Source organism: Vanacampus margaritifer, chromosome 16 (genome assembly GCF_051991255.1).
Source record: "Vanacampus margaritifer isolate UIUO_Vmar chromosome 16, RoL_Vmar_1.0, whole genome shotgun sequence".
Taxonomy (NCBI): domain Eukaryota; kingdom Metazoa; phylum Chordata; class Actinopteri; order Syngnathiformes; family Syngnathidae; genus Vanacampus; species Vanacampus margaritifer.
The window spans coordinates 14,233,436-14,258,238 of NC_135447.1; the positions used below are offsets into that span (position 1 = coordinate 14,233,436).

General features: G+C 38.5%; 1 long non-coding RNA gene across 7 annotated transcripts in view; it reads left to right on the forward strand.

The window, feature by feature from the left end:
* LOC144036059 (uncharacterized) overlaps positions 1–24,803 on the forward strand; it is a 72,811-nt gene that overhangs the window by 42,058 nt on the left and 5,950 nt on the right. For 6 of the 7 annotated variants that reach the window (XR_013288568.1, XR_013288571.1, XR_013288566.1 and 3 more), the window contains exons 1-2: positions 22,698–22,914; positions 23,481–23,524. This is a non-coding gene — a long non-coding RNA (uncharacterized LOC144036059). Of the gene's footprint in view, positions 1–14,681; positions 14,778–22,697; positions 22,915–23,480; positions 23,525–24,803 lie in introns of those variants that run through there. The other variant, XR_013288565.1, reaches the window with a different exon arrangement.

Sequence of the window (24,803 nt, forward strand, 5' to 3'; positions counted from 1 at the left end):
TTGAATTGACTTCAGTCAATCATCCATGTATATTGTGTTTGACTAATCCTTCAGACTCCTGCATCAAGGTGGGTCTATCACTGGCATACTCTTTGGGGAGACCGCCATTGACATGCAGAAAGGAGAAGCCGAGATGTGAAAAGGTTATCCGGTATTAACTGGTGTGCTGGACCTCGGGGGGGGGGGACCTTACACGTCTCCATGAGAATGCAATCATTTCCATGTGAGCCCATCTTTAAGGCGGGAGTTCATTACCAGCACAATGGGCCTGCAGATGGCTGTTCCTGCCTCACAAGGCTGCTGGCATTAGGGGATCACAGCAGGCAGCCCTGCTCGCAAGGAGACCAGGGGAGAGTTATGGGTCAGGGCAGGTCAGCGAGAGTTGCATGAGTTTCTTACTGGATCCTGCTGGATCGTTCCAGATTTTCTTCAAATGCCTTTCAGCAGGCGTGAGGGTGAAACATTTAAAACATTTAAAAATATAGCTGGATGTCATCAACAGTTTTCATTGCCATTATGTTCTGGTTTTTTTTCTTCTTTTTTTTTTTACAATAAAATAATTATATAAAAAACTTAAACCTGCTAAAATAGTGAAAACCATTCCAATTTATAAAAATGGAGATAACCATGATTTTCCCAACTACAGACCAGTATCCAATGCGTCCAAAGTTTTCAAACTTATTAGACAAATTGTTTGTAATCATGTTAGACAAATTCATACACAAACACAATCGTTTAAGCAATAGCCAGTGCAGATTTAAAACCATCCACTCCACATCAATGGCACTTATAGAATTAAAGGAAGAAATATCCACTGCGATAGATGGGAAACTTATTATTGTTGTCCCCAAAAAGGCTTTTGATATCATTGACCATGCCATACTTGATTAAAAAAAAAAGAAGAAAAAAAGAGCAAATATGGTATCAGAGGGGCTGAACTTGAATGGGTTGGAAGTTATATATATATATATATATATATATATATATATATATATATATATATACAGGTATATATATATAAAAGAAAGCAATTTATGCGGATACAGAATGTAAAATCAGTATTGCATTATATTCATTGTGGAGAACCTCAGGGATTGGTCCTGGGGCCAAAATTGTTTATGTTATTATGATTTTTATTCTCCTCCTCTTATCGGGGATTATAATTTCATTGAAATGATTAAATGTTAGCTTTCAGCATCAGATGACACATTTCAAAATGAATACGCCATTAGCCATGAATTTGAACAAGTCAAGCTTGGTCAATGCAGAGAGCCACCACGAAGAACCAGAGTTCAAACCCCACCAAATATTAGTACATTCGATGGTTCGATACCAAGTGACTATCATATCAGGATATGGATTATAATTTCTCTGAAACGATTAAATCCCACCTTAGACAGATTGCAGTTCAAGTTTTCTTTTTATTCATTTGTCATTTAACTACAAGTAAACAGTTGTAATTTTCACGTAATTTATCTTTCAATTTACTTCATAAGCACATGCATTCAAATCTTAACATTCAGTTAATAGCATTCAGCTTTTTAACATTCCCTCGCAATAGCTGCAGAAATTGCACTTTGTCTAGTTTTGGATATTAATGATCTAATTTGTGTATTCAAATTGCTCAAAAACATTCTATTTGAGGACGATGCTACTTTATTTAACTTATTATTTAACTTTAGATATAATACAGGTGTTGAATGTGGTTAAAGAAGAATTTAAACGAATATAAATGGGGTTTGATATAAATAATTGTTAAATCTTGGAAAAATAGTATTTGTGATATTCAGTCACAGAAGGAGAATTAATAAATTAATATAGATGGTATTGAAATTAATAGAGTGAGAGAAACCAAGTTTTTGGTTTGGTGTTATTTTGGATGATAATTTGTGTTGGATATAACATAATGCTGGCGTCGGGCCGAAACCTTGTAGCCTACCTTCAAAATCATCACTTTTCAGGAGACCCAAAAACGGCATGTTTGTTCAAATGTTTGTTTGTTCTACTGCATTGAAGTATGGGGAAATGTCTACAAAACATATACTCAGTCAATTCTTATATTGCCAAAAAAGAGATTCTTTGAGATCCAGCAATCTTCATTTAAAATTTTTGAAATTTCATGCATTGGTAGATTATAGTATTCTGCAAATTATATACGCTGAACGCTCACAATAATTTTGCTAATCAATATTCAAAAAACATTTGATATATATATATTTTTTTTTTCCCAGAAGGGGGGGGGGGGGTATTCAGAGAAGAAATTCGCAAATATTCCACTTTAAGTTTTTCAAATTCGTAAGAAAAAAACTCTGAAATTTACGAGAAATACACATAGCGTAGCTATAGACTAATGTGAGGATTCGTTGGTGATTAGTAGGACACTGTTTATAAAACGAAAAGTCAGGATAGAGACGGATTAATTCTCAAACTTTACTCGTCATACACGGCAGCTAGAGCGACAACACTTCCTGATCCCCTATCAGCTGACTAACACTAACCAATCAGAAGCTAGCATACAAGCTAGCAAGTGAATGAATTAGAGTAGCAGATTCGACACATCAACTTAACTACTTGTATTAAAAAAAATACCACAATGTATGAATGTGTAAATAATAATTCTGGAAACATAAATGTATAAGTTAATATATATTTTACAAAATTAACCTAAATGCTTGATCCTCAAGGTGTAGACCTTTGCAAAAGTCGCTAATTTGCGAGTTTTTTCTCGGAATATTCCCCCCGCTGAAAAAAAACAACAATTATACGTGGCCCTAATACGGCGTTGTAAGATCTTAAAAAAAAGGAAAAAAAGATTCAGGACTAGACTGAAAGGAACATTGCGTTTCTGTAAAATGAATCAATATATGGAACAATCTGTATAGGAATTCAAATAATTCAAGTCAAACATCACATTTAAAACAATAACTATGGTAAATGAAGCTTGTTAAAAAAACAAAAAAAACAGGTAATTAGGTTTGATCATTATGCCAATGTCATTTTTTTGTCGTATTGTGAATTGAAAACTAAAACTTATGTGTATGCATTCCTATTTTTTTTGTTTATGTTTTTAAATTTAAAAAAAATTGTCACTGAATTCTGAAGAAAAGATGGGCAGATAAAGTAAGACTTTTTTTCTTTCTTCTCCATTTCATTCTACATCTGACAATATTTGTATTATATTGCATTGGTTTTTCTTTTATAAATGAATAAAATAAAGAAGTCACTTCATGAGAACCATTGGAACGAACCAGTCAGGGTTTTTCACCATACTATACTTATTTACATTTATGCAGGTATAGTAGCACTACCAGAGGAAAAATGTTGTTCATATTTTTAATGCATACTTTAACCCAAATTCACCGTAAAGTTACCTTGCTCATACATGAACCAGATTTGTGTGGTTACATTATAATTCTACCATACGTCCATTTTAGCCTTTTTAGTTTAGCTTTTTTTCCCCCCCGTGCTTGTATTCTAAACTAAAGTAAGATAGCTGCGTAAATAATTTCCCATCGACAGATTTACACATTTTAAAGCATGTTTGTTTGATATTTTGCTCCGTCACGGCTTCTATAAATATGAGCCAAGGCTTTCGGTTAACCCAATCTGCAAGAAGGCAGTATTTGTAATCCTATTAGTCACTGGGAGTGTCGGTCACCTGAGAAGCACCTTGACAATGATGGCATTGATCAGTTTTTTTTGTTTAGTTTTTTTATAGAACCCCATTCACCATTAGCCTAACCACAGCCGAGCTTCATGTAGCTCAATCATAGCTGATGGTGTATAGTGTCACTCTTGAAACACGTTTAACTCATTCACTGCCATTGACGCCTATAAACGTCCAAAAATCATTTTAACTATTTCTATTAGTTTAACTTTTTGTTAACAAGAGTATGAAATCCTAGACTTTTTTTTAATAATCTTTTTTTTTTTTAATAAAAGATTATTAAAAAATTAGGGGCGTCAGTCGATTTTTTTTGTTTAATTGTAATTAATCGCATGACTTCAATAGTTAACTCACGATTAATCACAAATTCTAAATCTGTTCTAAATGTACAATCATTTTATTCCTAGGTTTTCATACTCTTGTTAACAAAAGTGGAAAAAATTGTTAAACTAAGAAATAGTTCAAATGAATTTTTGACGTCCATAGCCGTCAATTGCAGTGAATGAGTTAATGAGAAGAGTGAGAAATTGTTCACACCTCTTCAGTCCAGTGAGACTATTTGATGGAAGTGCAGTAGCATGGAGTGTGGATGACTCGTCTCGCCACAGTGATATACACTCGGCCACTGAAGAGGGACACTTATCGTTTTACACCGTCGGGGACCTCAGGCGCGCGTGGAAGATGTATTGTCGCATACTCGGGGACTCGTTCTACACTTAACAACGCACTGAGAGACTCTGAAAAAGTGAACAATGGCACCAATGTAATTGTAGCTTTGGTGAGTGTCAGAGAGGGACACAAAGAGAAGGGAGAGGTCATATGTGTGTTTCATGTCCGTTGATAGGGAAGCATTTCATTCCTAGATTTGTACCATCCTTTCTTCTGCTTCTGTGTTGGGTTGAACAGTCTTCCTTGCTACTTGCTCATCAAATGAAACGATGATGCCGTTCTATGTAGTCATCGTGGCAACAACTAGCGTGTTGTATTTTAGCGAAGTACCACCATTTATTAATTTTTTTGCCCCCCGAGCCGGTCACATGCAGGAAACACTTATTTAGGCAGTTAAAAAAATCCCATGAATCTCATTAAGTGTTTCATCAGTTGCCATTAGCATGTGTCTGTACACTGTATGAGCAGTCACCCAAGACAGGCTGTGACTCATAAGCCAGCTAGCCGGTCAGCCATCCAAAACCCTCCCCACCCTGCTGTAGTCAAAACAGATAGTTTGTCACCCATCCATCCCCAACAAAGGGAGGGAGTGGTCATTTTCACCCGTTACCGTAAACACTTTTTCTGTTACCGGGTTACGGATATTCCATGATACGCATCAACCGGAAAACGATTACAACCATACAAGATACTTATGACCAAGCTTAACTACTGTACATTTATTTCCAAACTTTATTTACTAATGTTATTTATTTTATGATATAAGTGGTGGCCGTGGGTGTTATTATACACTCTAAAAATGATTGGGCCAAAAATAACCCAAATTGGGTCAAGAATAGACCGATCCAACTTTTTGAGTTATTAAAAAATAAATAAAAAAATCCACAAAGCCATCTATTTATCTTTTTTTTTTTTTTTGTTTTGTGGGTTATTCGTTTGAGCCAACTTTTTGGGTTCATTGAATAACCCAACAGAATTTGGTAAAAGAAAAAAGAAAGACCCAACTTTTAGAGTTATTTAATACAAAAGCAAACTAACTAAGTAATCAGTAGTATAAGTCAAACTAAATAATAATAACTAAATAACTAAAATTAATAATTCACAAAGCCATCTTTTTTTCTTTTTTTTTGCTTGTTTTGTGGGTTATTCATTTGACCCAACTTATTGGGCAAATTGAATAAACCCAATTGAATTGAGTGAAAAATGAACCGACCCAGCTTTTTGAGTTATTTAACCCCAAAAATTGGGTAAAATTTAATTAACAACCCACAAAGAAGCCAATTTTGGGTGGTTTTGTGAGTTATTCATTTGACCCAACTTATTGGGCAAATTGAATAACCCAATTGAATTGGGTGAAAAATGAACCGACCCAGCTTTTTGAGTTATTTAACCCCAAAAATTGGGTAAAATTTAATTAACAACCCACAAAGAAAGTCAATTTTGGGTGGTTTTGTGGGTTATTCATTTGACCCAAATGCATTTAGAGTGTAGGACAGCATTGCTGTTGAGTTTCATTTTTTGTTCATTCATAATTTTTTTAGCTAGATTCAGATCAGTGCTGTTGTATAACATTGATACCCTGTTGAAATTTATAGTATGACGTGAAATCCTTCCCTTTTGGATTTTTTCAACCTTAGCAAAAAATCTATAGAATAAATGCAATTGACCTGAACTTGTAATTGTACCCAGTTTTTCCTCAAATAGAATTGGTATTTTAAAAGATCTTAAGGTAAAAAAAAAAAACAACCTCTACAGTTCTCTGTGGCTTTTGACCAGTATGCTCATAGTAACCATTGTGGTTACATTCGCAGCCAATCTCAGTCTAGATGCTGCACGGTCTCGTACCATCTCACAACATGTTTGTCACTTGTCTATTTGGGTCAAATAGAATGAATAACACAACACAGGTATTTTCTTTCTGGATTTAGTTGTCCATTTGAATACAAGGCAAAACAATGTCACAACAGAGAGGTTTTATTAAAACATACAGGCTGGGTTTAGAGACAGAAGATTAGCTCTAGTCAGAGAGTAAAACTAGGTTCAAAAGGATTCAATCCAGTTTTAAACTTAAGCAGAGTTCCGTCCTTATTTAAAATCATCTTGGTTTAGGAAAGCTCAGTTTAGCTGATGTTTAACTGAGTTTAAACTGATTTAAATCAACAAGGATAATTGTGGATATTGAAATTAAAATGAATAATTATGCAATTAATTATATAGGCTACACCCCCCCCCCCCCCCAAACTTGTTTCCTGAGCCTGTTTCAACGGGTGCTTATTTGATTCAATCTTACACTGTTGTTAGGTAGCAAAAAAAAATAATTAACTTGACTAAAATTAATAATTCACAAAGCCAATTGAATTGGGTGAAAAATTAACCGACCCAGCTTTTTGAGTTATTTAACCCAAAAAATTAACAACCCACAAAGAAAGCCAATTTGGGGTGGTCCGCAGAGAAGCTCAAATTTTCCTCCTTTGAAAAATCTTGCTGACTAACTTAATGGAACAATATGAACAAACAATAGAAAACAAGAAAATGGACAACAGCACGGTGAAAAAGAAAGTTACTGCTTGGCAGCAACTGGTTGACAGTTATAACATATATCGACCAGAGTGAAAGAGAAAAAAGCGGCTTAAAGCTTGTTGGAAAAACTTAAAAACAAAAGTTGGAGTTAGTCGTACAGTTTTTTTTTTCTGTCACTTCCATTTTTGACAGTTGGCCCAGTCTTTCTGTAAAGCTCCAAGTCTGTTTCCTTGGTTAAGCAGTATCTCACTCAAAATTCCTCTTCGTCATAAAATTCAAGACAATTGAGCTTTTCTCTCAATTTTCTTCGAGGAACTTCATTATTTTGCTCCAAGTTAAACCTTCCCAAGTATCAGTTTAAATGGAATTCTTGATCACAGTTTAAACTTGATTTTAAAGTTCTGGTCCAACAGATTTACCAGTAATTCTTTATTTATTTATTTATTTATTTTTTTAAAAAAAAAATTTAAAAAGGAGAGCAATGATGATGTCAAATCGAATGAACAATACTGCGCTCTCCTTAGAAAAAAAAAAAAAAAGAATTACTGGTAAATCTAAAGATGGTTTAAGAGTAAAAAAAATAACTGAGGTTTAAAAAGAAGTTTGAATTTAATCTGTCTGTTAATCTGTTAATTTTAAACTAGGTTTCCAAATTTGGTGCAACAGAATTAAAATTTAAACCATGATTTAATCTGGTTTTAGTTCAACCTTGTTGGTGCAATCCAGTCACAGTGACTACATTTACATGCCGCCAATATTCGGGTTATGGTCAAAATTCTGAAAGATTCAGATGAACCCGTTTACATGCACGAGTATAGAGTACATGGTAATGAGATTGACACCCGTTTAAACGGCGATAATCACGCAAATAGACGTCATTTCTGCTTCTTATTTTCGATAAAAGACGTTATTTTCATATCACTCACCACACTAATAAACAAGACAGTTTCCTCCTGGCTCCAAAAGTGTATTGCTTCGCCATTCCCCCCCCCCCCCCCCCCCTCGCTTCTGTTTTTCTGGACTAAAAAACAAAAAACAAGATTTCTTGTGAAATAGAACATGAGCAGAACACAAACCTCGTTCAAACGAAGTACCTTGTATACACATACACATACACTCGCACGCACGCACGCACACACATAATCATCCACATAAAAAAAATTTAAAATTTAAAAAAAGAGAGAGAGCAATGATGATGACATGTCAAATCGGTAAAATTACCGAATGAACAATACTGAGCTCTCCAGAAAAAAAAAGAAAAAAAGAAGTACCTTGGTATGCGTTTTTATGACGGAGTGTTATTTAGGTTTTTAAATGTAAACGCCCCAAAACCCAAATATCCTCTTACTCGGCGGGGTAAGAGGATATTTGGGTTTTTGGGCGTTTACATGGCCTTCCAAAACAATATTCACCTTTTAAAAGGGTTCTTGACTACATGTAAACATTCTATAGCTACTACAAGAATCATTTGTCAATGACTCGAACCATGAGTCCATGCTTGTGAACCAACAAATGCTAACCTGAAGCTCAGGGTTGGGGGGTGTTTCACCTGCCTTTGGGTGTCATTTTAGATGTGAACGGAGGAATAAAAGGTCTGCCGCCGCCTGACTTCCTGGCAGCAGAGCTCGTACCCGAGAGGATAGTATGCGTCTGAGCTTGTATATACAGAGATGGCTGTGGAACACGGATGTGATAAACACTCCAGGCAGGGGGATCTCCATCCAGGAGTGGGCTCTCAATGCTTTAGCAGTGAGGTCATTGGGAAAAAGCCCACTTGAAGTGATGGAGGAAAACACGCAGATATTATGCTACTGCAATTGCACGTGACTCATCATTTTCCTGACGTGAAATAAACGGGAATAGTCAAGCATGGCCAGATTGGAGATGGTGAAGCTTTTTTTTTTTTCTTCTTTTTTTTTAAGAGTTTGGGGGATCTCATGTCTGCATTCTGCCAAATCTCAGTGTCTTGTTGTTGGGTGCTGTTATGTTAGGTGTGAACTGTGGCCTTGTGGAGTGTTGGGTAACAGTGTTGCCTAAGCTAGTTGTTGTGAAGGTGTCGTAACCAGTTGGACCCGGCCAGGCTGTCATGTGAGCCCTTGTTCTCTATCATCCCCTGCTTGGGACGTCAGGGCATGCGTGTGTGTGTGTGTGTGTGTGCGCGAATGCCATGCGAGGTGGCAGCCTTCCCAAGGCGCACACGGGTCAAAGGTGAACTCTGACTCATGGCCTGTGGAATTGAGTTTTGACAAAATAAACACAGGATGCCCAAGCATCCAACACACAAGCGCAGGCTCTGCAAACAGCAGCAGGAAACGGTCATTTATTAAAAAATGGGAGACGAGCAATTAAAGCTTCTCGGCGACGTCCGGGTTTCAGGAAGTTGAGACTCGAGGGGGTTTCCCCCCTTAAGTTGGCTTCTTGTTCCTATTGATCAAGTAAGACGTATATCCCCGACAGGCAAGGCACGGATGAAAAAGGGTTTTGACTGAAAAGAAAACCTCATTGATATAACAAAGGTTAAATGCTTTAAGGCTCCGATAGTCTCGATCATGGGTACATTTTGTAACATAATTGTTTACAAAATTTGTGATGGCATTAACTGCTCACTCAGATTACTTGAGTTTACTTTAAAAATACTGGAAAACTTCAAAAAACTAATTCATTTCATTTCACTCAATAATTTTAACGGAGAATGATTCTACTGAATGTCTTTGATCAAATAAACGTAATGCCTGTTTGTTACAACTTAAAATACAAAGTAATGTTAATAATTTTGCAAAATAATATACCTAGGTTGGTTTCAGTTACTTGGATTAAATTCTGAGTCTGTTTTACTTTAAATCTTTTGTATTCCATCAAATGATTCTAAGAAACATTTGATGTGTTTTGCCTTTTTTTGTGATTCAATGAAATGAACAATAGGACCAAAAACAAAAACAATTCAAAGCTATTTTTGTAAATCAGAAATTGACCTGAATGACATTTTCCCTTAAAAGCTTCAAGCAACTTTTAAAAATATTCACATGTAACTTACCTCCAACCTTAGTTTTTATTAAATAAATGTTAGCCTCTCTATTAAAAACTCTTTTGTTGAAACTTACATGTACAAGTTATCCCTTTTACAAGTCTGCCAGTTGTAATGTCAATTTGTCAATGTCTATGTTTGATGTCCATTTCAGACACTCAGTATTAACTCAGAGGAAGAAAATGGCTTGCTTAGCTTTGATAAATTAGCTTCTGAACTGTATAAAAATACGACATCTAAGACGAAAAGCAAGAGGCGCGTAGTACAAATGAAAGAGGATCGAATTCAGTGGTCGGACATAAAACTATGCTTTTACTGCTGCGTTAATGGGGCGAAACAAGCTAACCAAGAGAGGGTAAACATCCGATAAATGATGCTTAGCTTGATCTGACCGTCTTTTGCTGTCACGTGGCAGGCACCCGTTCTGACTTTTACGTCTTACATATTTTTCACATAGTCAACAGAATTCCCAAAAGTGCTTAATGGGAAAAAATGACACAAACTGGTCCTGGGCGAACAATCCAAAATGGCTGTCACCTGTGTGTCAAGGTTTCAGGTCACCCATCCTGTCAGCCAATCAGGGAGTCCCATTTTATTTTTGATTTACAATAGGGGTGTTTTGTGTCAGTAGTTCAGATTATTATTGCTACGTTGGAATATGCACCCAAATGAGTCAAATGTGCGCAAGGACTGAACACTTTTTATAAATATTTTAATTGCGAATTTCCTCAATATGGCAATTGCAATTTAATCTGTGAGTATTTATGTGTTTCTTAACAAACACAAGCCATAAATTAATTTGTATTGCAATAAACAATATCAGATTTATCATACAGTGCATACAAGTTTTGATCTTATAGGTTAGGCTTAAGATCAAATAAAGACAAATGAACCATGACTTAATATTAAAGTTAATTTCATTATTCATCAGCAAAACTCTATATAAATAAATAAAATATCCATATATACGTATAAAATAAATCCTGTATTCTACTGTATTGCAATATCGATTCGATTCGATTAATTGTTTAGCCTTAGTATATGGTTGAATTCCTTACCCTATTTTCAAATGTAAAGATATTCACTTGAATTTTTAATTGAAGATAAATTCAGGGCTTACATCAACCTACTGCTGCTCAAGTCACTCTAAACTAGTTCACAATGTAACGGGATATACAGCCAAGTCGAGGAAGTATAGTTTAGCCACGCAGTCCTGCAGGATGACACAACGGCGTGTGTGTGTGTGTGTGTGTGTGTGTGTGTGTGTGTGTGTGTGTTTAAATCGTAATTGTTAGATTTGTATTTATTTGTTTATTTTTATATAAAGACAATTTAGTCAATGGCCTATCCCTCGTCTTAACTGTGCCGGGATATGGCCATTATTTGGGATGCATTTTGTGAAACTTGACATATTCAGCACTGCATACGTGGCGTGGAAAATATAACCAATAGGTCTATTTACAATTATGCAACACTCTGCTCCAGTAAAATAAAATAGACTTTTTCAACAACAAGTTTTTGTGTCATTTAAGACCGTATTTAATGTCCACTGATAAATGACATTTAGATATCTAAGACACGTTATTTCAGGAATGTTTTTATTATTGTCAGCCTGTTGTGATTTTTATTTACCATGCACAATGAATGGTACAGTGAACAATTTGGAAGGATTTATATAGAACGGTAGTAATATCACACTTTGGACTTGTTTTTCTTCCAGTCAACCTGAAGTACCTCAACCTGAAGGTGGAGAATCTCCAGAAATGTGATTTAATAGCAAATGTCTCTCAAACACTTCAGCTAAAAAGCATTTGACTTTTCAGCATGACAATTAGCTCAATATGAACAAAAGGATGATGAGAAGATTCCTGACCTAAATTCAATTGAAAATGTTCGGGATGAGCTCAAAAATGTGCATCACCTCCTCCTGTATGTGCAGGTGATGCTTATGAACTGACCCAATTGGAACCTTTTTCCAAACGTGTGCAAAATTTGACAAGTCTGCGTGCCATGCACACTCAACAATGTCATTCAAGCAATTGCGATTGAAAAAAATGTGTTTTTATTTTATTTATTTATTTTAGCTGTGTACATGTATTTTACATTTTGTCATATTTTTGTCTATGAACGCTTATTTTGTTTTAATTGAACTGTCCAGTGTTTTTTGTGCTATTTTTTTGTACCATACAATGTCTTTTTTTTTTTTACATAAGGAAAATGTGGTATTTTAACTTTGCATATTCATTATTTTTGTTCCTTTTTTAAAAGTTATTTACTAATAGAAAGCACAAGCTTGAACAAAGGAATGGAGAGTTTTTTTTAGTTGTAGTACATAGTACTGCATATATTACATACACAATACAGTATACAAGTACACATTCTTGTATACATATATAACATATAAGTAAATATAATAAGTGTATGATAATATCAGCCAGTACCATCATTACCTGTCAATGTTTTTTTTTTTACTTCAGTATTCTGTTAGCCTAAAAGCACAATTGCTTATGTCATTTTTGAACATTTTTGGAACACCAATTCAGCAAACAAGAAGAATCGATTTAACCTTTTGTGGAATAGCATAACCTGGATGACTGAGAAAAAAAACACAACACACCATTTTTAGCAAGCACTATATATACAGTGTATATATATATATATATATATATATATATTTATTTATTTTTTAAATTGCTTGGCAATTGTGCTATTAAGCTAACAATTTAAATTTAACATTGGAATTTAAAACACATGTTCACACATTTATGTTTAAATAGAGATTATATACAATATGGTTGAGAACAGAAATAATTCAATATAATTTGATGTATATTACAAGGATTTTTATTTTGATTGCTGAATTTTAAAATATATCAACACAAACTAAAAAAAAGTAATATGTGCTGTATGTAAATATTATATACATGATTCTATTATATATATGATGGATCATAATTATACAGAATGACTTTTTTTATTTTGAATATGAAATGCTACAACAAAGGTTTGACAAAAAAAATGACACGCTTTTTTTTTGCCTTACAGTTATGTTTCACACAATCTTTATGAAGTGCCATCGTCAGGAGGTTTTTGCGCCTGTATTGTCACTTATAGGTCAGGATTTTAAAGAAAACTGCTGTTAATTTGATCAGTAGCTGCTGTAAATAGCTCGTATCCAAATGACATCTTATGACTGCCAAAAGCTTTTTTTGCTACCAGGATTTCTTCTCTCACGTGCTCAATTTTGCTCAGCAATTCCAAAGTTTTACCCGACATTAAAAAAAACTATTACAACAGTTACAGTGTTAATCAATGCTGTTTATTATATGTATTTACTAGGAAGAAACAAGTTGATGGCATACACAAACATTTGTTAACAGTCAATCCTACTCACAGGTAAGTAATGAACATCCAATCCCATTGTTTTCATCCATCACAAAGATCAAAGTATATATCCCACACACAAAAAAAAAGTTCCAACTCATTTTTGGTCCTGTCTCCTTGGGCATGAGCAACTTTCAGACTGAGCGTTTTTGCGGTGTTACTGGTGAATATGGCCGTGCTTGTGACTCAGTGTTGCTCATCGAGTCGGCGATGAGTCGCCCGCCATTTCTGAAAAGCCTTCCCCGGGCTCTTTGTTCTTTGCGGTCCGCTTTCCCTTGCCGAGCTGTTGTATTTCACACTTGTTTTAGAATCTTTGTGTTATTTGTGCAAAGCCTTGCTCAAATTTCCATTGGGCTTATGTGATTTTTTGTTTTAGTTTCTTACGTCCTCTGTGTGTGAGGATCCCAGGAATTTGTTGACGTCGGGGGAAGGGAATTGAAGGAGGCTAAATTTTCCCTCCACTAGTTTCCGCTTTGATTCTTCGTGACTTGTTTGCTGTGAAATTAAAAAAATTATTACCTGTTTTTTTATTTTTTGGTGTGTTCTATAAATACAGTTGAGTCGTCTGATGTTAATCATTTGTGTTTGTGTTGGAGGAAGTGGGAAGGAACGGAAATGACTTGCCTCCTCCAGAGAAAGTTATCAGCTATAAAGTCAACCGTTTGAGACGTGACTGCCCACGCCTACTTGCCGTATAGAATGTTTGATGATGATGCCGGCAAATGATCAAAAGATGAGATGTTGTAATTGATGGTGTACTGTATATCATGTGAGCATGTTTTTAGGATATATTTGTTTAGCTATTAATCCCTAACTGCATCTCAGGGATGGGCCGATGATTCGCTCTTGGAGGGAATTCTCCGCAGCCTCTTGCCGCTGTTTTTTTTTTCCCCATGACAATGGGAAGGGAGGGTGTTCGGTAGTGAGCTTGTACTTGTACTAAATGTTGTAAAGGGTTTCCTAATATGGGCCGTCTTACAGGAGCACCCTCCCCCCCGTGGGCCAACCCCCCCCCGCCAGGTTTCAACCAGTGATGACACAGCTCGGTACGACTCACTTCCCCCTTAATTGGCTGAAACCAGTTCTTACAGGAACCGCCTGTGATAAATGTGAGAGTTCTGAGAAGTCATTCATTTCTCCTCGCTGCAGCGGCAGAGGCGGCACTGCGAGGGAGTTGAACGGGTTCATCTGCTCGTGTGTGTGAGTGAGGGAGTGAGTGAGTGTGCGCACGAGAGAGCGGGAGGAAGCTAAGCGCCGAGTGGGAGAATGTGGCTGACTACAGCTGTCGCGGGCGCCATCTGAAGACCAGACAACTTTCATTTTCTTTTTCTTTCTTTTTTTTTTCTTAATTGATTATGATGTTGATTTTTTGCTGCTATTGCTTTTGTGTGTCTTTCTGTGCGCGTGTGAGAGCAGAGATAGGACTGCACCCGTTGCCCCCTCGTCTTGGACGCAGGAAGCGGCGGAGACGGAGAGGACAGCGTGCCTCCTTTTGTGGCTGCCCTTGGGCCGGTGAGTAACAAAGATGTGACGTGATTTGCGCCCCCCCCCACCCCCCTTCTCCATACCTAGCCACCTCTCTCGCTCGCTCTCTCGCTCTCTCTCTCTTTCTCTGCTGGGTGCGGCACTGCAGCGCGCCTTCAGGGGAGCGCTCGGAGGCCCCCAGAGGGCCAAATTGCAGCGGAGAGGGGATCCCAACTGTAAGTACAGGGGCCTCTACCCCCCCCAAACGCTCCCCTCTCCCTCCCTCCCCACCTCACCCCCCAAAAAACCCAGCTCACTGCCTCTATTCATTCACATGTGCGCACCGAGGAAGGAATGTTGCCCCCTCACTTTTGCCTCTTCCACGCAACTCCCCTTCCACTTCGCTCCTTTCTTCTTCTTCTCCTTCATTGTCAGTTGACAGTTCAAATGTTATCATTTGTGTTTGTTTAGTTGTCAGCTAGATTAGAGGGGGCTTGCTTAAGTCCTCTGTAGCTCAATGGGTACGCTACTACAGCGGAGCTTTGACCTGTTAACAGGAGGCGAGGGTTCGAAAACCCGCCTTAGAACTTCTTGCATTGTCCGTGTGTTGATGGCGAGGGGCCACGGCGGGGGTCTGGCTCCGCTCAGTATCGAAGTGTACGGGCTGTAGCGTGCTGACTCATGGTCCATCTTACCAATTGGGAGCATGTGAGTGTGTGTGCGTGAGTGTGGTCACTCCCCTGTGTGTCTCACATATGCACTTGCACTCTGTGCCCCGCCTGAACTCAGCACTGGCTGTAGACCTGGGCGGGGGCAGCCAGCACTGCCCCCCCCTCCTCCCTCCACACCCCTCCACTAGTGACAATCCATCAAAACCTCCCTGTCTGGAACAAAAAGAGACAGTTGTAGCTGTAGCCATGTCTTGTCCAACGCAATTTTTTTCTCTCACTTTTTTGTCGCGAGTGATTCATTGAGAACAAGATTTCCATTTCTTTTTTCTTCCCCCCCTCCTACGGGCTCATGTGGAATGAGACTTTAAGTTGCATAAAGACAGATTAAGGACTTTCAAGAACAATGTTCCTTTTTTCCTGTAATTGGAGCCCGCCGCAGTTACAGGAGAGCGACGCGGCAATTTTACTCGCAGGCTGGGGTCAGCAGGGGCGTTCGGAGGGAGGACGGTGGGGGTTGCGACGTGTTTTATTACCCCCTGATCTCTATCTGTCCTGCACATGGAGCCGGATCCCTCGCCGGCTTAGAGCACGAGCCCCTCCGGACGACGCTTGCGCTCACCTGGCTGGAGGATCAACTCACAAGTTCCGAACACTTTGGCGCTCGTCTGTGTGAGTGCGTTTAAGCTAATATGTTGTTGAAGTCATTCATTGGACTTGTGTCATTTTTCCGGTTAGCCTAGCCATTTTCGCGGTGGTTAAATAAGCCTGCGTGAAGCGTCAGCTGCCGTGACAACGTTATTGTTTGGCGTCTTTCTTCTGGCGCTCATCTCGCTACCTTCCGAGGCCAAACGATAAAACACGGCCCTTTTGTCTGTCCTTATTGTTCCGCCTGCGGGAAGGGAGCATGAGTCAGCCACCAGATGCAAGCATGTATTGAATCACATCCACGTCTGTTGTTGCATGCGCTCTCCATTTGATCTTTTAATAGTGTTGAATCTAGCAGCCAGCTAAGGGCTTCTCTTTTGTAACCTTTAACCTCGCGTGATGACTACAAACTCATTGTAGGCGTTTATATAAAATGTCTTTTTGTGTGTGTGTGTGTGTGTGTGTGTGTGCGTGTGTGTGTGTGTGTGTGTGTGTGTCTCCGGTTAGCTTGTAATTGTGTAGCGCCGCCACGCTACGCCGGACTGAGCGCAGCAGGCGCTCTAGCCGGCACAAGCGAGAGAGGGAAGGAGGAGGAGGAAGAAGAGAGAGAGAGAGAGAGAGAGAGAGAGACTCAAGCGAGTGCACAGTGAAAAGCGTCTGTGCCGTTACCTCAGCTGAACCCTCGAATGAACCCGTTGCACTGCCTTCAGTCGCAGAGCCAAGAGACGAATCACTCGAGTAGATTCGAAACAGAGAGGTACTGTTGGGCGGGCTGAAGCCTGCGCTCGGCTCCCGCTCGCTTCCCGGCATTGCCGTCTCCCTGTCACGGTAAGTGGGATTATTAAGGCTTTTGTTCTGTCCGGCGTCCTCGTGCTCATCGGCGCGGGCTGGCTGGTCACAACTCCTGGCCTGTCACATAGCTTATCAGACTGGTGTTGGCTGTTAAGATTACAAGGCGACAACAGTCTGTAGGCTGTCTGACGTTCCGGGCTCTTTCATCTGACCAGCATCCTGTTTTGTCCTCCTCCTCCTCCTCCTCCTCCTCTCTTTGTCTCAGCTAGCATCAGTTCCCATTTCAGGGTGGGTGCGTGCGCTGCCGTGATACTTCCCTTTATCCCAACCGTCCGTCTAGCATCTGAGAGATGCTTTAGTATTTGTTTGTTCCTCCACGCTGACGTCTGAGATGGGTTAAAATGTGGAACTGCACTATCAGCGTGGATGAACTTACGTCAGTTATGTGTGGGTGTCCTCTTGAATTTCCAGAGAATCCAGACAGCGGACACCTCATTGCAACACATGCTATTGTGACAGCAGCCGTCAGTATAGTACACTCTCTTCCCTTTTACACTTCCCTGTCCTCCACTCTTGCTAAATGTTTTTTTTTCTCATTCTATTGGGACAACTGTTACGTTTTGGAGAAAAGAGAAAAGACAGTCTGTTGATTTATTTGAAAGCAGAACAAATGGATCAAACTTTTGGGGGGCCATAAAAGTCTCTGGATTTTCTTTTCAGATGAGATGACCCTCCCTTGGCCCTTATAAATGTGTCCACATTTTATCCTCGAAATCCTTTTATATTGTGTAAATGCCTTATATTGCACTACTGTCTGTATGTGAATTATTGCTGTATTGTTTTTTTCACTTCAAATAAAGCTTGCTTAAAAAAAGAACAAATAAATCGTCTTGGTGATTTCAATTCAAGCGTTGACCACACAGACGTTGACCCTGAAGCCTCTCAAGAATCTCACATGTCGGCCAAGAGAGGATGAGGAGGATCCATCACCACTCAGATAGTCACATCTAATGTTTCACATTCAAGCACTTATCACATTACTGATTTGCTCTCTCCGCACTGACATCATCTCCATTTTGGATCACAAGCAAAACCTTTTATACTTCCCTTTACTGCATGTAAATAAGACACAACTCATTTTGATACACCATAAACAGACAACATTTAGATTCAATACATATTTGTGATCAATTATTTGGAAACAATCCTAACCAGCATATTTCATTACAGGATATTTAAACTAATTTTCTTTATATTTTTTAATTGGTCATGAATGTGGCTCACCAACCACACAGAGAGCACCACAGGCGGGAAAGAGTGGACAAACACAGACCAAGACGTAACATGTTTTCACTTATTCGCACATTCACGGGATGCCAATTTGAATGTGACTTGCTTTTAATCCCTGGCACACTGACCCACTCTCCCCATGTGCTCTCGGAGCCTCACAGTCTGAGGGATGCTAAAATATCCTGTGACCTCATAACAAGTCACATTATTACATTATCCCGTCACAGTGTTTAAATGAACTATTCATATTCACCCAACTTTTTTCTTTGTCTTACTTAGAAGTTGTACCTTTTTTTTTTTAAAAAACAATCTACAAAAATGTGTTTATCAAGCAGTCTGACTTCATGTTATCCATATTGACTGTCCCTCATTAGCATATGCAAATATGAATATTTGACTCTACTCACAATGACACACACTCCTCGCCTCAAGCGTTCAAGTTTCTCCATAATACTAGGAAGTCAATATTGGATTTCCAAACTATAATCTTACCATTTGTGTTTGTTTGAGTTCTCCTCTTGAGGGAAAATTCAGGAAAAAAATTATTATGCCAAAAGTTTACGGTACAAACATTTATTGAGGAAAAGAATGTGATGTGTGAGTGTTTGCATCCCACCGCATCTTAATAAAGCACAAATTCAGCAAAAAAATGTATTGTTTACATTTTTTGTTGATTGTGAGTTTATAATGAAGTCATAATGACCTCTGACACTCAAGTTGTGATTTAAAATTTTCTGCACCTCGTTAGCTGCATTATTATTATTTTCACTGATATGTATAATATCTTTCACATGCAGTCACTTAAATATAAAAATATTTGAAGCGCAGTTGTACATTGATACAAACTAATTGTAAATAACTTTTGGTCAAATAAATACCTCTGTGACTGTCAAATCAAAAATGATATTTGTATTTCTGTGAGCTTGTTCTCATGTTAAGTATGTGCCGTGACTCAAAAAATGCTCTCATTTATTGTGTGTTGTTTGTCACTTGACTTATTATGAATACTTTAATATGAATGTTTAAACATCCTGCCCGCGTTCTGTGTGGATTATATCGTTAGAGAAACACAAAAGGTGTGCGCGCCTCTGCGTCATAACAAGCTGAAAAGAAGGCCCGCGTCAAGCTTCACGTTGCTTCTTGATCTCTTCTTCGGCCTTTGTTTTTTCAGGAGTTTTGCCAGGGAACCTGCGTCACTCAGGTGTGTCCTGAACACACGGGACCTGAAAACTAGTAAGATCAGCGAACAAAGAGGCAGCAGAGTGGGCGTAAAGCAGTTCAAACGATCTGTGCACCTGACACACACCTTGACTTTGACCTATTTTACCCGTGTGGACTCTCATCCAATCCGAGCTTTAAGATCAGGAAGCAATAAGCACACACTTTTACAGTCCATGCGTCATGGCATGATGCCATTGCACAAATATGCCTTGGCCATGTGCATCGCAGCCTCGCTAATGCAAGGAATGTCCGCTCCTACACTGTAAATTTTATTTTATTTTTTTAAATAAGTGAGTAATATTTAATTGAAAAAAACCTAGTCGTTTTTTGGTCTCATTTTGGACACAACCAGCAATGCAGTATTAGTGGCAAAAAGTGTGGCATGACTCAGGTGGTAGCATGGCTGTCCCCCTAGCTGAAGGTCATGAGTTCATTCCTCAATGCTTACGTAACTTCTTTTTTTTTTTTTTATAAACTAATAAAATGTACTCAGAACTCTCATTGTAAAATTTACTGAATTTCTGAGTGAAAACAATTTACAATTTTTTTTCCAACTAAAACTACTCCCCATTTTACAGTGTATAGCTGCGTAGGCAAATTCACTAACATGAGAGGGAACATGAACAGTAAACAGCCAAGTGGCTCCCTAAACAACCCCCCCACCGTAAAATTAAACTAGAACTGCCATTGCTTAAATTCTCAAAAAAAGTGTCAATTAATAATGATCATAACAAAAAAGTTCCAATTAATGAAATGCAGTTGAGGCACTGATGAGCACGTCTGCATCACAGTCGAAAGAACAAGGTTCGAACCTGGACTAAAAAGCCCTGCCCTCAATTTGGAAGCGGAAACAAAGCCTTGTGTAGTCACAAGGAGGGTGAAGGTGAGTCATACGGTTCTTTCCCAGAACCTTTGACACAGGACTGATGGCTCATTTGTCTGTGTGTCCAATCCATGCATCTGCCTAGGCCTCATTGTGTCCACATGGTCCCACATTACCTGGATTCTCCTGCGGCACACAAGGTGAAGTGTTACTAAGAAAGGTGGACATTTTTTGAGGAGGAATTCTTTTGTTTTTAACAGCTTGTGGGCTTACTTTTTTACTATCATATCGTCGATTTGTAAGACGCACAATCAGATGCATGTAATTTTCAAAATAAACCATATGTCTCTCTCTAATATTAATAAATATTTTTATAGTATTTTTTTTTAATACTTTTTTTTAGGACAGCTGTATTAGAGCAGCAATGTCAATATTGTTCTATGCTTCTGTATCTCCTCACTTTTCTATTATGATGTTTTTAGACAATACACTTCAATTCACCAAAATTTAGTAAGGCACCATTCTGGACCATTGCTATACAAAACTGAAAGACTCATACCAGTCTATTGACTGTGCAGCGTTGCTTTTGGCACAAGGGCACAACTGGCCCCCTGCCACCACCCCTAGAACCGCCCCTGATGTCACGTTTTTGAGACTGTGGGCCTTTGAGAATTAAATGTTGTTTATTAGTATGTTTCACACATTGCAACTTGACAATAAAAACATACCATAGTGTGCTATAATGTCAGTGCTTCACCCCAGCCATGAACCTCGACACCAGAGGTGGCAAATCCAGGTCCAGAAAGTAAAATAAACCCTGCCACTGTTTGCCTTTAGCCCCGGGTGCTAGCTAGCTAGCTAGCTCCCATAGTCCTCGTGTACCTTCTAGGGAGCTAGCAAGCTAGCATCAATGGCTAAAGCCAAACTGTGGCAGGGTTTTTACTTTATGGACCTGGATTTGCCACCTCTGCTCAACATACATCACTGACTCATAATTCAACTTACGTACTATGACATTTTGGACAACTGAATACTTTAAACTTGGTAAGAAAACTTTGTGGTTGGCAGAATACTTTAAACTTAGTAAGAAAACTTTGTGGTTGGCATTATTTATTTTTGTCCTCGCTGTACAAAGCAACAATGGAAAAAGCCATCAGCCAGGCCTGCTCTGCTCTTATAAACCTCACAAATGTTCTCCAGTGGCATCCAACAAGAGGGGAGAGTTGTTGCAAAAAATAAATAAACAAATAAAAATCAAATGCAGCACATGAGTTTTGCTTTTGTCTGAGGGAAATGCTGACAGCTCTGCTCTTTGTTCCTCCCATTTATTTAAACAGATTGCAAAGAGGCGGACACATACAAGCCTTGAAAGAGTTAAGTGATGGATGAACTCCATACCTCAAGGCAACCCACAACAGAGCTGTGGAACTTCTAACACTAAGTACTGTATGTTCCTTTTGTAAACATGAAAAAGAAAACACCCCTGGGCCACCAGATTTTGATTAGGAGTTAATTATATAAAATGAGTCATTAAATAGAAAAGAAGGCTCCATTCTCACACATGCTGAGAACAAAAAAAAAAGTAATGACAAGACTCCGAGCTCTGAAACTAAAGCACCGCTGGAGATTTCAACTCCGGTGTTTTGGATTGAGCGACTGCTGAGATGTCCTGCTGACTCATGGGCAGAGATGATTACATTTATTCGACACCATCAAGTCGACAACTGTCAAGGCACTTTTATATGGGCCAGGTCCAGGACTGTGCCTCAAGAACATCCCTTGTCTTCATGAAGAAACCTTTAGCTAATTGTTGAGAACAATACACATGATGAGATTTGCATTTGTAAGTACATTTTATTTGTACAGTACTTTTCACAGATGGCGCACAAACTGCTTCACATATTAAAACCACATTTTACAGTTAATACAAGAAAAACAAATACATTACAATAAAAACAAGCAACATTTTTTAAAAAATCTAGTCTGACTGGAACGCTGCTGAAAACTGATCCCCCCCTTCCCCCCACATTTTTTTTAAATGCCATTTGTATTTGTTCTGAAACTTCAAATTTTTGTATGACTTATTTTTGTTTTTGAAAATAGTTCCACTCCAAACGTTAACTTTGACATTAAAAAAAAAATATCCCTTATAGTAACTTTAGTTCATACTGTAGTTTGGAAAATAAGAAGACAAGGGAGGGGGCGTGTCATTTATGAAATTTATTTATTGTTCAAAGAGGTTTTTTGCTGCCATCTTCTGGTTACGCCTGGGTTTGTGCAGGAGTGCCTGTAATAAATATCAAATTTGATTCAAGTTACATGAGAACTTAGCCGTTAATTCGGCAGTGTCGGGAATGTGTGTTTTTTTTTTTTTTTTTTTTTGTGCCAAATTTACACTGTCCGAATAGACAGCTTCGACTTCAAGTGACCGAGTTTTGCCGAGCGTTGTCTGAAGGTACCGAACATTGCCGACCTCTACCGGGAAAGACCGAGCCGGGCCGAGCAGTGCTGGTAGTCCACGCGAGAGGCGTTGTTGTGTTTTGGGTCGCTGGACTCGAGATTCGCGCCTTGTATGTTGTAGCCGGCTGGCCGTAGCTGTTAAATGGTTGACCCATGAGCCGGGGGAATGGGCTTGTGTTTTCTGTGTAAACACCGGGCCAACCTCTGTGAGGCCATGGCGGAGGGTCTTTGACATTTGGACCCACCTGATGAGAATGTGTCGGACGACGAACTGGACGACGGGGTATTTACAGTACTTAGCTTGGATGCTAATAGTTTTTAACCAGTTTTTAGCAAAATTTTGTAGACCTAATCTCTACTGTAGCTAGCATAATTAGTTTAAAAAGTAGTAGTTACAGTTTAATTATTATGACAACAACATAATATCAAATCAAAACTTTATTAATATAGCTCTTTCATGCGAAAAAGCAAGACAAAGTATTTCACAAAACAAAAAAAGACTAATTCATCCATTCCATCTGTGTGTAAAAGTAGTTACAGTTTAAAATATGCCGTACATGTATTCCTGTATCTATGTGAGGACTGTTAGGGTCCTGTCAAGTTAAACTTAGTGTACATTTGACAAAAATGAAGTAGTCTTTTGGCACATCATCATAATCATTATCACTGTGACCAGTTTAACAATCCGCTATTTTAACCCATTACTGTATACACACAAAAGCAAATGGTGCTCAGCTAAGCCCGAAGCATGTTTGCCGGTTTTCATCCTAACATGAAGAGTCACATGATAACTAACAATGCCTTTTAAATGTTCACATCTGACAGGTTTACTGTTTGCTTTGCTTTCAGGTCCAGATCGGTGAATACATGGACCAATTCTTTAACTTTGATTTGTGAGTATCAACTGGTGCAAAAGAAAATACCTCAAGCTGGATGATTAAATCTTTTCAATTTAGCATTTTTGCGTAGATGTTTAGGGTTTATGGGTTTGTATTTAAAAGTTATTTGATAGGAGCAAAAATCGCGATTTGGGAAAATGTGTTCACGTCAGCGTGTAATGGCCATTAGGCAATAACAACGTAGAGCACTGTCTACCACAACGAATGCCAGTGGTTGAATCCTAACGCAATGTACAACTCATTCTAACATTCAGTGGTATTTCTGCAGCAATGTAATTTGTTCTATTGGCTGGCAACCAGTTCAGGGTGTACCCCGCCTACTGCCCGAAGCCAGCTGGGATAGGCTCCAGCACCCCCGCGACCCTAGTGAGGAAAAGCGGCCAAGAAAATGGATGGATGGATGGATGTAATTTGTTCTTAATTTCTTTATGATTATTATTTTGTTTTGTTTTTTTACTAGTAACATAGACAAATGTGAGAAGTTTGAAATTTCCGAGAACAGCGTGAACAAGGGATCCGAACAGATCGGACCTGAGAGCTTTGAGTTGCTGAAGGTTCTGGGAAAGGGCGGCGTTCATTAAGGCAATGGAAATTGTGCCTCACTCCTCAATACCATTGGTCATTCACTGACTGGTCACAAAAGTGACCTCATTTGAGTATATGAGAAAGACAGAGTATTAGACATATCTCTCAGTATAATGCCGTACATTTCTACACCTGCAATAATTAACAGATTGTTAAATTGATACTGTTTTGATGTTGTCTATCAAAACTGAAAATCAAGTAAAGCTCTTGTGCTAGATCTCATTAAATTATGCAACATATTGGCTTTGTGAATTCACAAATTGGTGACAAATTGGCAGGTTTTTGGGGGACATCTATACTCTGTTATTCATTGAGAATTTCACCTTTTCACTGTTTTTTTGTGCTCAGGTCAAAGCCGTCTTTAATACAAAAATTTTGAATTGTTTTGAGACATCCTTGGGGCCAAGGAACTTTGTGCCAAGGGAGGGAAAAGCTCTTTATTTAGTCAGGCCACAGTCTTGTGTAAGAGAAAATTGTTTTTTGGCATCTAAGGGCAATTATTAATATTTTGAGGGGATTTGCAAGGACATTTTGAGAAAATGTTTGCCAAAGAGCTTGTAACAATTACTAATGTTTACGTTTAGAGAAGTTAACCACGGTATAGTAGAACAATTCCATCATCTATTGGTGTATTAAATGGAAAACTGTAATTATGTAATTGCTCTGTCACATAATTGTCATTGATATT